The sequence below is a fragment of the Cyanistes caeruleus genome, chromosome 11 (genome assembly GCF_971803275.1).
Source record: "Cyanistes caeruleus chromosome 11, bCyaCae1.hap1.1, whole genome shotgun sequence".
Taxonomy (NCBI): Eukaryota; Metazoa; Chordata; class Aves; order Passeriformes; family Paridae; genus Cyanistes; species Cyanistes caeruleus.
Window position 1 is genome coordinate 15,626,661 of NC_141711.1, and position 12,023 is coordinate 15,638,683.

Consider the following 12,023-nt stretch of genomic DNA (forward strand, 5'->3'; position numbering starts at 1 on the left):
AAACTTCCCCTGGCACAACTTGAGGCTGTTTGTTCTCATCTTATTGTTTGTTACTTGGGAGGAGGAACAAACACCCGCCTGCCTGAAAAAGCCTCCTTTCAGACAGTTAAGTGACAAGGTCTCCCTCAAGCCTCCTCTTCTCCAATCAGTTATCTGCTGCCTCTACAGCTGCTCCTCATAAGACTGATGCTCCAGACCCCTCAACCATCTTAATTTCCCTTCTCTGGGCACACTCCAGCATCTACCAGCACTCCAGTAAGAGGGACTCACGTTATTTTCTCTCTACACATAACCATTTCCGTGACAAAAAGGGGTAACTTCAAGGACTAAAACGTGAGGATTCACTGCGCTACCTGGAGGCAGTGGTCTGACCTTTTCAGGCATCTGCCACGGGCAACAGTAAGTGACAAAGAGCGGAGTTTTGTCGGACAGTTTGGCTTGTCACCTCGTAAAGCCGAAACAGAAACAGCTGCAAAGCCCGAGGCGGGTGGAAAAAGAGGAGGGATAATTGTAACTCCAAGCGGTTTTTATAGGAACCGGCTTTGGCAAGCGGCGCTTGGGCAATGCCGCGGTTCGGCCGCGCGGTGGCGGCACCGGCCCCGCCACGGCCCGGACGGGACGGGCGCTTCCCACCCCAGCGGCACCTTCCGAGCTCTGCTGCGGGCTGGGACCGAGCTACAGCCGGAACAGCCCGACTGGTGACGGAAACGGGACACAGCAAAATCCATCCCACAGCAAGAGCAGAATTTCTTAGAACAGCCTAGATTGGAAGGGACCTTAAAGCTCATCTTGTTCCAGCCCACTGCCATGGCCCGGGACCTTCCAAGTTGCTCTAAGCCCCATCCAGTCTGGCTTTCAACACTTCTGGAATAGGGCAGCCACAGCTTCTCTGGGAAACCTGTGCCAGTGCCTCATCACTCTCACAGTAAAGAGCTTTTTCCTAATATCTAATCTAAACCTACTCTCTGTGTGAAGCATTCCCCTGTGACCTGTAACTCCACACTCTTAAGTCTCCACCTTTCCTGTAATTCCTTCAGGCATTGGAAGGTCACAGTTAGGTCACCCCAAAACCTTCTCTTTTCCAGGCTGAACAGCCCCAGTTCTCTCAGCCTTTCCTTATGGCAGAAGTGCTCCATCCCTCAATTTATCTTGGCATCTCGGTGGCCTCCTCCTGACTGTTTCCAGCAGGTCCATATCCTTCCTGTGCTGTGGCCCCAGAGCTGGATGTAATGTTCCAGATTGGTCTCACCAGAACAGAGCAGAGGGGCAGAATCCCCTCCCTCCCCCGCTGCCCACAGTGCTTTAGATGAAGTCCAGGACACAACTGGCTTTCTGGGCTGCCAGCAGATATTGCTGGCTCATGCCCAGCATCCCATCCACCAGCACCCTCAAGTCCTTTTCAAAACATAAACTGACCTATCAGCTAACTGAATTTTATTCACAACTATGCCTGAATAGGCTTGGCAATGGAGTTGACAGAAAATGCTTGCTTTTAGTAACATAATTTGAGAAGAGGTACAAGTTAAAGGAGGACCAAGTTACTGAACTGGCACAGTGTCACAAAAGCTCCATGAGAACATGAAGTCAAAACAATTGCTCTCTGATTCCCACAGCAGGCAATGCCCACTTAAAGCATTCCTACATCTTCTCAGCACAACATTCTCCACTTTTGGCTGCCCTGAGGCAACTAGTTTGTGATGGGATACTCTAAAATAGTTCACTTAACAGCAAAGGAGGAAAGATTACTACAGAGATTTTCACATACAGAGTTAGCCTGCATCTGGAACTAAACTAGGCTGGATTTTCCTCCAGCACAGACCACACACTCATTGATTTGGCACAATGGGACAAACCCCTGTTTTAATTAGAGGTATGTGAAACCTGCATGTCACAGAGAACCCCTTTGATCTATGCTGAAATTTAGTTAGCCTGAGAAGACCATACAATGTATATGCAGGCTTTAGAATGAGCTGGGACTGATCCTTCAGAATTTAAAACACGGAAAATTTTTGTCTTTCGGTAGCTTGGTATCTATGTTCCACTTGGGGAACTTGGGGCAATTAATTATCCAACTAACAAGGTATTTCAGGATGAAAAGTGGACTTTGACTTCAAATCACAACTTTTTTATAGACCAATAGTAACCCAGAAAATTTAAAACTTGTTAAGACAATTAGAGACCTTCCATAGTATCACCTCCCTCAGAGAGGAATTCCTCTTTTACAAAAATATTTCCCAAAATAAAGACAAAGTGAGATTGGGAAGCAGGAACATATTGAACATATTGAATCATTGCAGAACTAAAATCAAATCCATTATAAAGGATCATTACAATTTTATATTTTATTAATCCAAATAAATGCTGCATTTTAGGGTTAGTAATATATTTTAATTTCTTAATTTTATTTGAGGGTTTCCATTCCCTTTAAGGTCCCTTGAGGACTTAAGCTAGAAAATCAACTGTGCTATGAAATCATAGGCAGCTCAGCCTCCTGGAATAGTGAATGATGTAATGCAAAATGACAGACTGGGCTGTGAGCTAAAGACTGTAGATTTCTGCGGCTGCTGAAAAAGCTTTCAAGTCAGGACTGATTTTGGAAACGAGCAAAACAAATACTCAAAACCCCTGGTGCTGGCTGAGTAACCTTCCCCCTCAATGTCACCCTGTCCAGCTGCTTCAGGGCACAGAGCCCGAGACCCCCACAGCCCAGGGGTGCTGCTGCTGCAGCCAGCCCTGCTCTGTGCCCCTGTGCTGGAGGGGAGGCCCTGAGAGCAGCATGTCCTGCATTAAAGGGTGGATGCACTCTGCTCCTCCCATCCCTCTGCCCACATCTGCATTCTGTCCCATGGATCCCAGTAAAGATGACTGGTGCACAGCTGGAGCTGTGGGGTACTGCTCTGCAATCCTCCCTCTGGCCTTTTTCAGGGGCAATGGTCCTTAACACAACTGCTCTGCCTCTGCTGCAAGTCCACATTTTGCCATTTCATTACTGAGGAGAAAATAATTTGTTCCTGGATGGCAAAAGGTTACTTTTCCTATTCTGCTCAGAAGTCTTGTGCCAGTAGAGGCCAAATGATGTTGTCTGGTTTTCTTTTCAGAAAGAAAGCATGGAAGACATCAGTGTCTTTGTTCCTGATCATGTAAAGCTTTTTCCTTTACAGGAATAACTAGGAGGTTTGAGTCAATGCAAAGTCACATGGAGGCTTACCAGACTAGGCACTAAATCTCATTAAGCTTCCTTCTCTCCTCTGAGCACCCCTCTTGGGTCAGAGATGTATCCAAGCCTGGGGATGCAACATTTCCAATGCAGTGCAGAACTACAGGAAAAAAAAAGAAGAGAGTCACGGGCCATTCACCAGCAAAGGACACATTAGGAGTTACTGCTGTGCCAGTTTTTCTTCCCTCCAACCAAAGTGTCCCCCAGAGGGCTTTTTTAGATTAGTTCCCCAGGCCTTGTGCACTGAGTTAATCTCTATGAGAATGTTAAATGGTTAAACAAAAATTAGCTAGTTGGTTTTTGGGTTTTTTTTCCTGGCTGCATTATTAGTTCAGCAAGGATTTAATTTATGTCCTTACTTTGGGATAAAAGAAAAAAGGGACTTTTTGAAGAATGCAAAGAAGTGAGTTTTTCTGTGATATGAAACATTTGAAAAAACAGTGTCTCAGATTTACAGCATAGCTTTTGACTTTGTAGTGTTCATTTTGCCTCATACATTTTCACTGTGCCTTTAATAACACACTGTTTATATGTAATTTGATAACTGGTTTTGCTGCCTTATTTTAAATTGTAAATTCAACTCTTATTTATTGAAATACTGTACATATAGAGGACTAACACTTTCTTTTATATGAAATAATATAACAAACCAATGTTCTACTCAAGGGAAAGGCAAAAAAAAGTAGCAAAAATACAAGTCACAGTAAAATATCAAGAATGAGATAGTGCTACATTTTTAATAACTGCTAAATAATTGACCTGCATACTTCATGGTATATTAGGCAGATTTTAAGAAACTGTATGTATTGATTAGAAGAGCAAAAACAAGTGTTCTGCACAATGTTGTCTGCTTCCAAAAAGCTTTTTTTTTTTTTTAATCTTTTTGATTTAGAAATCTGTGACGTTCAACAGACATTTAAAGATCTACCAAAAAAACCACACCACCTTCTGGTTATTTAATCTGGAAAAGCAATAAATTACAATATTTTGTACAAGAACTGGCATTCTCCTTGCTTAGAATTCATGCAAAATTAATTCTAAAACACATACATAATCAATTCTGCACCATCTTAACTGTCCTTTGTGTTCTAAATACAAAGATATTTTTTTTTTGCATATATTTATATATGTACAGCTGAAGATGATTTCTGTCTTGACTTCTTCACGAGTAGAAATTCCAGCCATTTTTGCTAGGATCTGCATAACTGTCTTACCTGTCACATGACTGGCTTAGGAAATTTGTATCAGCCCCTCTCTCTGAGCACTGGTAGACAATTTATCTAATTGCTCTGTGCTTTAGAAGCCTATCAATATGTGAAATAGGAAAACTACAACAGAACAGCTCTTGATCTTTTTGGAACATAATCAGAGATAAGAAGTTCAATTGCAGATTTTTTTCTTTTACCTTGCAAAATCTCACTGCCTTCACTTACCGCTCGTGTCAGTTATGCACAACTTCAGCTATCACTATGATCCAGATTGTTTCTGGAGGGTGGGACATCCCAAATCCTACCCTGCAAACCTGAATTATAAAGGTGGTGATGAGCAAGTGCTGAGGCAAAATGTACATTTTTCCTCCTTCCTATGCATTCTGTAAGATGAACCCCGGGGTAACACTCGCTGCTGCAGGTATGGTGCCAGTGCATTGGTGGTGAACAGACAGAAGAGTTTTCTGGTTAGAACAGCCAGAGTAAAGGTACAGGAACACATTTTACAGCTGTGAGCACTTGCACTTGAAAATTCTTTACTAACTAGTGCTTGGCATCTTTGCACTACAAAATCATTACATGATTCCAGGCTGCATCCCTTGAGAAAAAATGTAGTCAAAAGAAAGAGAAGTGCAAAAATTCTGTACAAGAAATTTCTGCTTGCTGTACAAACGTATATTTACCAACACTATTTGCTTTAATAGTGATGTAGAAATAAGGCTCTGATCATTGAAACACTTCACAGCTGCCAAGTATTCAAGCAGAATGATCCTCTTACATTTTAGAATTCAACAAGAAGTATTATTAAACTTGCTTGGACCTCAGCATGATTTATTTGTCCATGAAATAACCTTAAGACTTAAAATCAACAGTTACAATAACTCAATGAACACAGTAAAATATACACTGTGGAAGAACACAACAGGCAAGAACTTCTGAAGTACATATGAGAGGAATTTGGATTCTGAAAATGAACTGAATGCAAGGTACTCTTGAAAAATATTCCAGTTTCTCATTCCTTTTTTCTTTTTTCTTTTTTTTTTTAGTCACCTGGAGCCTTTTGAAGGAGACAGAGACATGCAGGAGTTGTACTTGACAACCAGGAGGATATAACACAAAAAAGTGGTTTTGTTACTCACGGTAATTCAGTATCTAGGAGGAGAAGAATCACTTCATGCAATGCCTTATAAAGTTTGATAATGCAGAATTTGTGACTCACCATACACTGCCTTCAAACTACGTTCATACAATATTATATAAAGCTGTGCACGCTCACCTGTCAAACAGAGTTAATTATGAGTCAGGTGTCTCCACATCATTCACTTCCTTCTCACTTGAGAGCTGACTCTCATTCTTTACTGAAATAACCCCTCTCACAAGACAGTGATTAGTCTGACAAATGGATAGAATAAAATACCTTCAGCCTCTTTATAGGACCTCCTCTAGCTTTCATGACAGCTACAGCTAAGTGCAATACATTTTTTGGATTCCTCTTATTCCTTAGTGGCAAACAAGGAATGTCTTAAATAAGACAATCCCAGCATATGTTTACCTATTCAGCTTCAGAAACTCCCACATTATCCTTCAACATTTAAAATTCACTTTCAGTACAAAACCCTAAAATACTGGGGAAAAAGAAACCTCACTAGAAATATGGGGAGCAGAATACTGTGCCCAGCAGAGCTTTCTCAATTAAAAATAAGGGAAAAGGAAACCTCCTCTTTCACCTTCTAGTGTGAGATTATCTAAACATATCCCTTCGATATAGGGGAACAATATTGAACACTAAAATCATCTCTGCCTTTAATCCAGATGTGCATAGAGTCAAGTCCCGCAGCTTCATTGCCTCCATCTGGATCAAGAACATGACTTTATTGGATGTCTCTGTTCAGACAAAATTATTCTCCCCAAGCCCAAGGAGGCCCAAGGTCATACAACTCATCATGCAAGTCCTGTTGTCAGGGCATTAGGAACAAGGCTCCACACTCCAAGTTTAGCTGCACTGCCACCCTCGCTGGCACAGTCTCTAGACTTATATGGAACAAACAAACACAGGATGGCTGAGCTCTGAGGACAGCAGCTGTCCTCAAACATCACAGTTATGGTGACAGAAAAATAGAAAAGACAAATGAGATTAGTCATCACATGAGACACACTTCTACAAGTCTTCGAAGACGAGATTTTGTGTCATACTAACAACATTAGGGGATTTCCCCACTTTGTCCCTTAAGGAGATTGCAATAAAAAAACTTCCCCTCTCCTTTCCCTACTAAATAAACTGCTTTGTTTTATTTTCTCTTAAACACATTTTGTTTTCAGCTTTGCCAATCACCTTGAGTTTGTGTGCTTAGCAGTCATGTAGAAAAAAATACTTTTCTTTGTTCAGCCAAGTTAATAAGTGTATTACAACTGAACCATGCTGTGTCAACAGTTTGTGTGTAACTTGGAAAAAAACCCCAATATATCCACTCTCACTACTAATACTGTTTGAGGAGGTGATTGTTTGGCCTTTTTTTAAGGATCAGTTATATTAGGCTAAATTCCCAAATTAGCCTAAATTAGCCATAAACCCCCTAAAAATAATAGCTGCAAACTGTTTCCTCAGCTGGGCTATGTGCTTTTGCTTCTTGTCTCCCTTTGTGGGTTCATGGTTTAGTTGCAGAGAGAAAACTTTGTCTATTACAACAGAAGATGTTCTCATCCATTAACGTATTCCTGACCACAACTAAATCCTGGTGAAAAGATTCCTTTGTAGTACTGTGAAGACACTTGGGCATAAATTATTAGGTAGTTTACACTGAAATACAGGAAGTCTAGCTTTAAAATGATTGGAAAGGTATTCTAGACACATCCCATGGGCTGTGTTTCATTCCCTGAAAATTGCATGAGGGCTGCATGGGCACCTTAGTGCTTGCATGTCTATATTCACTATACATCCCATGTTCCTAAGCATTTATGCTGTGGACAGAGCTGTACATCCTACCAGATATTTCATTTTACCAGAAAGTCTGCATCCCTACACCAAGAGTCATGGTTTGGCTTTTTGCCCAGTGGAAGAGAGGTGAAAGCAAACACACTCAACTCCATAGGCCATAATGGAGCAAAAGTAACCCAACTTAAAATAAAAAGAAAGAATGAAAAAAGTAGGCTTTTCCAAGTCCACAGAAGAAAATTCTTGAGAAAATTTATTGTCCTTAGCAGAGGCGAGAAACTCTGAATGAGCAGTGGACAGAGCTGCTCATAGCCAGTCAAAGGGGCTGGCTATTCCTCTCACAAATACAGGAGTGCACACAGAGGTGAGGAAAGAAAGGCACACCCTGGCTCTTGCATTCTGCTGTTGCATCTGTGACCACCACTTCCATCAGACGAGAAATGCCACTAAATGTTTCATCTTCCTGACTTCATAACTATTATGTTAGAAAGCTAAAGGTGCACCATACAACTCCTATTAATTTGAAGCATCAGTCTATTGCTATTACCTTTACTCACCATTCTGCAGCTTGCAAGTCATGGTTCACACCACCCTTCATTCATCAGCAGATTTCAGAAGCACTGTGTATTTCACCATGTGTCTTTAGACCTCCATGCCTGTCCTACCTCAACATAAATTTAAAATTATTTTCTTAGAAACTGGCAGTATCAGAGGTTCACTGTAAGAGAAGTCATAGGAGTCGTTTAAGGTTTTCATGTATGGGAGAATACTCCCACTCACATCCTGAAGAATGTGGGGAGGTTCAAACAAAAGGATCTGACCACATGTCTGAGACTAAACCAGCAATGCATATCTTCTTCTACCCACACCCTTCTCCCAAAACTCAATCTGTTACAAAACCAGTTCCTTTCCATCTGCAAAGCTCACTACTGTTATCAGTCTCACTCAGAGTCCAACATAAAAAGCAAGAAATGGTTAGTGGCATAGAGTGGCAAATCTTGAAATCGTTTCAGCCCTAGACACACAGAGAACATTGTAACTTTTCTATAGAAAATTTGGGAATACAAGTAATTTCTGACTATTCCTCTGACATTGTATCTTTAGACTTTAATCCCTTCATCCTCTCTCAGATATTAAATTGTACTGGGCTTCATTCTGTAACGCTGTTGGTAATGTTTTCAAATGTTATATGCAGGGTTACTGTAGTCTGGGAAAGTGCTAGTCAGGAAATTATGTAAGAAATTAGCTTCATTTTGTTACTGCAATTCTGGCAGTCTTCCAGATCTTTATGTCATTGGTTGCATGTGATTATTCACAAAAAACTCCAGAGATCTTCTTGCCATGACTGAAATTAATTCAAATATTCAGGTACAGAATACATAATTTGCAACAATACAAGCCCAAAATTTGAGGTAATCCGTAAGAAAGTCAATTATACTTTATGTCATTCTGAACGTTTCACCAGTCTTACTAAAACTGCCTCTTTCCTTACATATTGTTTTTTCAAACATGCTTTTAGTTATTCCTAAGAACATTTACATTAGCAGGATGGAACCTGTTGATTCCAACTTAAAAATACCAGGTGATTTTAAAATAACTTCATATTTTTGTATCTCCACCCACTACCTGAGAAGAACTGTCTTCTTGTTAAAGACCATTATCAGTTGTGACTCCACTTGAACAGTGGTATCATTTTTTCTCTTTATGAATAAAACTGTTTGCTTTCAGGTGCCACTTACCAGTTTTTCCCCGATATAACACTGTATATGATTTTCTTTGTCAAGAGAAGTGGAGTGGTTTGGAATGTAACAGGCCACTAAAACTGAAATCTGCACTGGTAGGATTTCTTCTGAATAGATCTGTTATAAGTCATTGTGAATTTGACAATGGAAAGCACTGCCAAAGCAGGGAAAGCTGTACAAAACCCCAGAATTTGTTCTAAGCATGTTACTAAAATCACAAGCTGCTTCCTGCTTCTTAGATAAAAAACACAAATATTTGCAGGGAGACGATAAATGATATTGAAATAAAACTCATTCACTCTACTTGTTTTTTCACAATCTAAGCTTACATTCAGCCACTTTTCACCTCTGAGACAAAATCCTGCATAATGGAAGAGCAAATTCAAAGCTATTCATGTGAAGTTAATTCCATTTGGTCACTCCAATAACACAGAAGTACACAAGGATTTTACAGCTGGGTAGTGCAATGTAAGAGACACTCAAAATTCAGCTAAGAACCACTGAGCCTGTGCTTTGCTACTACCACCACTGGTTTTGTTCTACCACTGCTACCAAGGAACCAAGTACAGCTGTGTGAAAAGCTCTGTGCTGACAGTGGGGCACAGCCTGCTCACACCTGGCCACTCTTCCATGGCAGAGGAATGTGCTCTTTGCTACTCTGCTTTCTGCTTCAAAACTGGAAAGGAGATATTTCCCAATATGCAGTAAAACATAAAGAAAAAGGAATAAAACATCTTCAAAAATACCTATGGGAAATGGGCAACACAAGAACTAGCAATACTTTGTTATCCTGCAAGAGGAGAAAAAACATCTTGAAAACAAGTAAGACTCATTACATTGATAATTTTAAAAATAATTATGATTCTATATTTAGAAAATAAGTCAGATACTGGATTTCAGCACCATATGTGGAAAACATTAAAGGCAAAATTGGATGGGATTGCAAAGGCAGTATGGGGCCAAGAATTGCTGCCTTTTTTAAGTTCACCCCACAGCACTGGTGGTGGGCACAGAAGTTTAATACAACTTTCATCTGCAACTACATCTAAAGTAAATTTGATTGGCAGGATTCAAAAACCTTCAGTTCTGGAATGATGCTGACAGCACCAGGATTAGCTGGGCAATTTTGGGACAGTCTGCAATATTACTGCCCATTTTTGGCTGGTTTGTGAATAAAAAGGAATTTTTGAGATGAATAGAGAGTAGATGGGAGAGCAAGACTTCCCTTGGAAGTCTTGGAAGTGCATGGGAGGATTTTCAGTCAATAAGTAGTGCACATTAGCCAAAATTTTACTGCCAACAGTAGAAAATCTGTGACTATATTGTCAACACAAATAAAAATGAATGGCCTGGACATGCATTGTTACTGTTTTCTTTTGAATGTGTATGCCAAGAATTGCAAAAGTGGTCTTGCTCACAGCCCTGGAAAAAATTACTTCATTATTAGTTTCTTCTTTTTTGAGAAAAGATTATACTAGTGAAAATTCATAAAACTTAACGAAGCCAAACAGCAGTTTGGCCAAAAGGCATATGGTCAGGTTGGCACTTACTCCAATCCTTTGCACATCCAGAGCAGCATTTCAATTTTGATTAATTGTCAGAATGCTAAAATGAGACAAGCAAACAGAAATCTGACAGCCAGATGCTACAAACGGCCCTCTATTCACACAGATCATGTATTATCCGATCACTGCTTTTCCCCAGCATTTTCAGGCTGAATAGTATAACTCAAGCTGCATGTTCTCAACAAGCATTACAATACAGTACATATTTACAGAAGTACAAAGGTAAATGAATCATGGGGTTGGAGGAGGGAGAAGGAGCAGACCATGCTTTTGTAAGATTGAAAAACATCTTGGGATTTTTATTTGTAAATTGTGCCATGCAATTTCTAAATTTCCTGTTCATCCCAGTGTTTCCCAAATACTTTGTCCTTCACAGGATTGTATTTGCCTCGAGGGAAAGCCCAGCATTCTGCTGATCAAGCACGACAATTTGGCAGGAGAGAAGAAAAGGAATATTTAACCAAGTGAACCTGAAAGTTACATTTACAGACTGAAACAGTGCAGAGACCTTAAGAGCAAGTGTCCACCTCTTAAATAAGGTAGATTGAGTGCAAAATCTACATGAAGTGTTTAGAGCCACAGCTTGTTTTCTGTCTTCCTTTTCATCACCCTGGAGCACGTGGCTCCTTAAAAGGATGTCTGTCCCTTCTCCAAGACAAAATATGAGAGGGGTCAAAGGACTCATTATGGATCAAGACCTCACAGGCCCCACCACTGCTTCATCCTCAGGCAAGGAATGGGGACATGCAGAACTCCTCACAACACTCCCATGGGAAGATTCATACTGAAGGAGTCAAATGAATCAGCTGGGAACAGACCAAAACCTGGTGCCCTAGGAAAGAGATTGCAAAGACTTGGACTCTGAAAGGGCAAAATGTATGGATTTAATTCACCTGTTTGCCTTCTCAGCAGCACAGCATTCACATCTTATCCAGAAATGAAAGCAGTTCTGGTCGTCAGTCCCACTCCCACTACCTGGAATGAGGGTGGTTTAGCACAGCAATACAATCTGGGCTCACACACTGCTGGAGAAATGGGGAGCAAACCTGCACATGCCAGAATCCCAACAGAGTTCACAACTAATACCTTGATTCTCCTCAAAATCAGCCAGGAAAGTTTCATTTCAGAAATGACAGCTGACTGACTGATTTTTAGACTAGCTACCCTTGCAGTGACTCTATAGCTCTTTCCTAGGTGCATTATAAAACTGCAAGCATTAGATATCTTGTGTATGTGTGCACAGAGAAAAGTATCTCCCATTTCCCTAAGACATATCAGTACAGCATGTACCCCAAATGAGTTCCTGCATCACCTTCTGAAGGCACTGGCTTTGAGAGATTACACAGTATGCTCCTACAC

General features: G+C 40.6%; 1 long non-coding RNA gene across 1 annotated transcript; it reads left to right on the forward strand.

The window, feature by feature from the left end:
• Positions 1-533: 533 nt before the first annotated feature.
• On the forward strand, positions 534-6,839 carry LOC147651027 (uncharacterized). The gene is made up of 2 exons (XR_015274869.1): positions 534-1,870; positions 5,472-6,839. It is a non-coding gene; the product is annotated as an uncharacterized LOC147651027 (long non-coding RNA).
• The last annotated feature ends 5,184 nt before the right edge of the window (positions 6,840-12,023 follow it).